This window comes from Saccostrea cucullata, unplaced genomic scaffold (genome assembly GCF_032062105.1).
Source record: "Saccostrea cucullata isolate Sc308-1 unplaced genomic scaffold, CSIRO_AGI_Scuc_v1 ctg1059, whole genome shotgun sequence".
In the NCBI taxonomy this organism is placed as follows: domain Eukaryota; kingdom Metazoa; phylum Mollusca; class Bivalvia; order Ostreida; family Ostreidae; genus Saccostrea; species Saccostrea cuccullata.
In genome coordinates this window covers 26,167-32,166 of record NW_026933409.1, presented here as the reverse complement: position 1 = coordinate 32,166, position 6,000 = coordinate 26,167, and positions in this window count along the sequence as shown.

Below are 6,000 nucleotides of genomic sequence, written 5' to 3'. Positions count from 1 at the left end.
AAATGCATGTTAATTATTAAATACCATTTTAAAGCTTGGGAAAATATAAAATACAAGAAAAAATACCCAAAGTGAGCGACAAAAACTCGTCGGCGTAAATCGAAGATTTTTTTTTACAACGCTTAGATCTGTAGCTCTCTGCTTTATCTGTTCGAATTTTCTCAAGCAGAGAGCTACAGTTCTGCAGCTAGACTGCAAGTTGTTTACAAATTTTAAAACATACACACAGGGACTTGAGACAATCTTACAAAAATCGGGTATGTGTATAGTATATTTACATACACTGAATATTTTCTCCTTTATTTCTTAAGAAAACCCATTGCATTAATCACTGCATGAACTACATTAGGCATGTCGCCTGTACAAATTTCTTAATCAGTGGCTGTTCCATCAATAACGTATAAAGACGTTCGCATCATTAATACAATAATTAATCTTTTTAATCCTACTTTAAATGATTATTTAAACAGATATAAATATAAACAATAAAATGTCTTTCTTTGTTTGTTATTACTGGAATTAACGGTCGCAGCTATTGCAGAAAAAAATTTACATAGGGGGGCCTGGCCCCCCACTTTTTTTCCCAACCTTACTTATACTATAGGAAATGTTAATTGAAAGCCTGGTGGGCCCGCCACTTTTAGTGATGTACCGAAAATTTAGTATTAGAATTGGTACTGAAAGTAGTTGACACTGAGAAAAAGTTTAACCCCCCCCCCCCGAAATAGGATTTTTTTTTTGCATGTCAACTTTTTCAGGTAAGTAAAAAAAAATTTTCTCTGGCTGCCCCCCCCCCCCCCACTTTTTAAAACGATGCTGCGCGCCTGAGAAGGGACCTAACGAGCCGCCATTAATTCCTCGGTGCCTCACTTCAAACTCTAAAAACCAAAAGCAGTTATATTTTTAATTTTTTCTCTAAGATAGAGTGCAACAGATGACAAGTGCGGAAAAATTAAGGTAATGCACGAAAATTGCATGGAAAAACTTGTGTAGGGTTTAACGACGGCGACATAATTCTCGGAACTTGGAATATTGTTTTCTAAGTTTAAATGAAGTAAGGTAAATGATCAATTATTTATGACAATAAAGGACAACATTCTGCCTTTCAACTGGCAAAGCTTTTTCATGGGCTTTTTGATTAAAAATCAAAGTTTTTAGAGTTTGAAGCGAGGCACCGAGGAGTTAATGGCGGCTCGTTAGGTCCCTTCTCCCCTATTATACTATATACCCGATTTTTCTAAGATTGTCTCAAGTCCCTGTGAACATGCAGTGCTGTTTATCCTGGAATTCAAGTACAATCAACTGTTTTTCTTGTTTATGTAATATGCATATATTTTAGCCTCTGTTTTTTTCATGCCTGCAAACGAATAATTTTGATATGTGAAAAATGGTGAAATGTACAAGACCACATGGTACAGGAAATCAGCTCTGTACATATTCTTGATATTGAAGCATGACCCTTACCAAAATATTGACCTTCTGGCAACATCTTATGGCTTTATTGCCGCAATACTGAAGCAACATTCTGGCAATACATTGCCGCAATATTGCGGCTATATCGTTTTTCGTATGTAAATTAGTTTTGCGGCAATATTGCTGCAAGTCATGACCAAAATATTGATCTTCTGGCAACATCTTCCGGCATTATTGCCGCAATATTGCGGCAATATCGTTTTTAGCTCACCTGAGCCGAAGGCTCAAGTGAGCTTTTCTGATCAAAATTTGTCCGTCGTCTGTCGTTGTCGTTGTTGTTGTCGTCGTTGTAAACTTTTCACATTTTCATCTTTTCCTCAAGAACCACTGGGCCAATTTCAACCAAACTTGGCACAGAGTATCCTTGGGTAAAGGGGATTCAAGTTTGTTCAAATGAAGGGCCACACCCTTTTCCAAGGGGAGATAATCATGAATTTGTTAAAAATTAATGGCATTTTTAAAAAATCTTCTTCTCCAGAACCGCTGGGCCAGGAAAGTTCAAACTCATGTGGAAGCATCCTCAGGTAGTGTAGATTCAAATTTGTTCAAATCATGACCCCCGGGGCAAGGGTGGGGCCAAAATGGCCGACCCAAGTTTTACATAGGAATATATAGGAAAAATCTTTAAAAATCTTCTTCTCCAGAACCGCTGGGCCAGGAAAGATGAAACTCATGTGGAAGCATCCTCAGGTAGTGTAGATTCAAATTTGTTCAAATCATGACCCCTGGGGCAAGGGTGGGGCCAAAATGGCCGACCCTTGTTTTACATAGGAATATATAGGAAAAATCTTTTAAAATCTTCTTCTCGAGAACCACTGGGCCAGGAAAGCTAAACTTATGTGGAAGCATCCTGGGGTAGTGAAGATTCTTAATTGTTCAAATCATGATCCCCGGGGCAAGGGTGGGGCCAAAATGGCCGACCCTTGTTTTACATAGGAATATATTAGAAAAATCTTTAAAAATCTTCTTCTCGAGAACCACTGGGCCAGGAAAGATGAAACTCATGTGAAATCATCCTCAGGTAGTGTAAATTCAAGTTTGTTCAAATCATGACCCCCGGGGCTAGGGTGGGGCCAAAATGGCCGACCCAAGTTTTACATAGGGATATATAGGGAAACCTTTTAAAATCTTCTTTTCAAGTACTTCAAAGCTATGATTAGTGATATTTATATGGAATCATCCTCAGGTAGTGTACAGATGATGAACGCCTGGAGGGGGGGGGATAAATTCAAGCCTGATGTGCTCAGGTGAGCGCTGTGGCCCCTGGGCCTCTTGTTCGTATGTAAATTAGATATAAATCGGTATTTAATTGAAATAATGATCTATCAATCTAACAATTAACAAACTGTGCTGAGGAACATAAGAATCAAGAGCATAATAAGCTACAGAGTCAGTAAGAAATAACTACTTAAGCTTATGCTATTCTTTGATAAGATAGAAAAATTTTTTAAAAAGATGTGTTTTGAAACACTTTATGCCCCCAATGGCAACAAAGTTTGAAAAACCATTTTTAGCATATAGGTCACAGTCAAAGTCACAAGGTCATTGATCTTGGTGTCATTTGAAAGAACTTAATTAGTGGAATATGCATACTAAATATGAAGTCTCTATCTTGTATGGTTCAAAATTTATGGTGGGGTTTTAAAAAGGCTATTTTTAGCATATAGATCACAAAAAAGGTCACAAGGTCATTGACCTTGGTGTCATTTCAAAGAGCATAAATAGTGGAGAATGGATACTAAATATGAGGCTGCCATCTTTCATGGTTCAAAAGTTATGTCGAAGGTTCAAAAAATCTATTTTAAGCATATGGCTCACAGCAAAGGTTACAAGGTCAAAGACCTTGATGTCATTTTAAAGACCCAAATTAGTTGAGTATGCATATACTAAGTATATAGTCTCTATTTCTTCTGGTTCTTAATTTATGGCAAATATTCAATAAAAACTATTTTTAGCATATAGGTCACAGTTAAGGTCACCAGGTCATTGACCTTGATGTAATTTGAAAGGACTTAATAAGTGGAGTATGCATACCAAATATGAAGTCTCTATATCTCACTGGTTCAAAAGTTATCACATATGGCAAAGGTTAAAGTTTACAAACAGATTGGACAAAAACAATATGCGCCCTAATCTATCAATCCGGGCACATAAAAAATGTGTGTATAAAAAATATTAATATGCCACTGTAAAAATGTCCAGCAACTCTGCATTAATTTTCAAATAACCTTATAATTAGCTGCCCATCACATATTCCCTAATGCCAATCAGTATAATGTATAATACATAGCTTGTTTGTAATTTCCAACATATATATAGAATCATTATTTTCTTGCAGGTATTCAAATTTATGCAATAAATTAATCATATACATGTATGTGCATGCATTTAATTGATAACATGCATTCATTTTCTCCTGCAACAATTGTATGATATATATAGACATACAAGTATATAGTATACATGCATCAAAAGCACTAGTTGAAATGCATATAATTTTTCCTATTTTAACTCCATAAAATCATTCATCTAAAAAAGAATATGGTTTTGACTTACCAAGTCTGATATATATATACCATGAAAACAGATTAGCCATTCCTATAATTCTTTCAAAAGGCCATGCCATGGAAACAGCTGAAATTCTTTTTTTTTTTCTGGCTATTCCACATTATTCAGTCTTACTAGTCATCATGTCTAATCCTATTGTACACAAGTAACAACTCCAATTAACTTGATACCATTCAATAATGAAGCAAAACATGCTTGCCTTTGAATTCCCTCCATTTTATTTAAAAAGAAGAAGTAAATGACTGAGCGTGCTCACAAATGCCTAATGGGTAATCCTAGATCTTCTGGTGACATTCTGGCAATACTGCCAGAAAGTTTTTTTTCTGGCAGTATTGCCAGAATGTCACCAGAAGTTGTTGCCGCTAGCAGTGATATTTCACTAACCCCAAAACTTGTTTCTGGTGACAAAAATGTGTTGCTGCAATGTTGCTGCAATATAGCGGCAATATTGCTGCAATAATTTTACTTTGGTAAGTGGAGTCTCAAGATCTAAGGAGTTTCAAGATGGGGATTAAAGATAAACTAGAAATATCAGAATTATATATTGAATTGTTTTTCTTAAAGAGGTACAGCGTCTCGGTCAGAGTGATATACTGCAGGACTATAATGAGGTAGGGTTAATCACTTTATGAATGAACTGCTTTCTTTAATATTTATAAAAATCGCTTCATAACATTTTACAAGGGATCCTTGTTTATCTTTTGAATAACTCTTATCAATTTATGTGGGGTAAGGTAAGTGCTTTTACATGGTTCCTTGAAGGGATGGAATAAGTACTGGTCATTGATTACTTCATTATATTTATTTTTAAAAAATGAAAACTGTAGGAAGAAGGCAAGGACAAATAATTTGTTTTCAACATTTTCAAGGACTAAAGTTAGTTTAGAAATTGTGTTTACATTACACACAATAAGGTGAACGTTTCCATCAGACTTACTAACCAACTCAAATAAAGCAACCAACATAAATAAAGCACAAAAACAGTTTATTCGAACACGTCCAGCAAGTTTTTACAACAGATTATTATTAAATTTTGGAAATAACAGATCTATTGCGTAAATCTAGGCATTAGTTGAGTTGAAATATTTATCATCAACGTGTCTAAATTCTCAAGTCTTTATATATAATATTGCAAAGTAAATTAGATTTTTTCCGTCAACTTTTCTGAATAAAGTCACTGGAAAACACATTTTGACTGTCACTTGAAAAGTTCTGAGTGTTGAATACGGTAAAAAAAAAATGTACATTTTAGAGTAAGGACTAAGTCTTCAAAAACAACAAAAGAGTGTCTTTACATGCATGCAGCAAAATTCTCTATATACAAGTCACTCAATATGGAAAGTGTATAGTGTTTCAATAATCTTAATTGTCTACCTTTATATCAATAGATGACATAAAAACCGTTCTTATAAGCATTTTCACATTATTCCTCAAGCTAAAGGTAGAATGTAAATCCAGTTTCAATAAAATACATGTATTTAAACAATAAAATGCTTTCTTTGTTTGTTATTACTTGAATTAACGGAAGCAGCTGTTGCAGAAAAAATACATAACCCGCGTAAGCGGGTTATGTAAATTTTTTTCTGCAAAAGCTGCGAAAGTTAATTCCAGTAATAACAAACAAAGAAAGACATTTTATTGTTTATATCTGTTTAAATAATCATTTAAAGTAGGATTAAAAGGATTAATTATTGTATTGTAATAGCCTACTTCAAAGAATCTGTGTCCCCTGCTTAAGGAAAAAAGAACTTGTACAGATTGAGAAGAGGGGGGGGGGGGGGGGCGGAGGGGGGGGGGGGGTAGGGGATGGGACACTTAAAGAGGGGCGGGCAGGACCATAGGAAATTATTCCATAAAGTTTTATTAAATATGATTAATTTAAGGGCACGTAAGCAAAGAGTCTTTTTTACTTGTGCTTTTTTGAGATATCGCTCGGAAAAGAGAAAGAACTATAAGCGG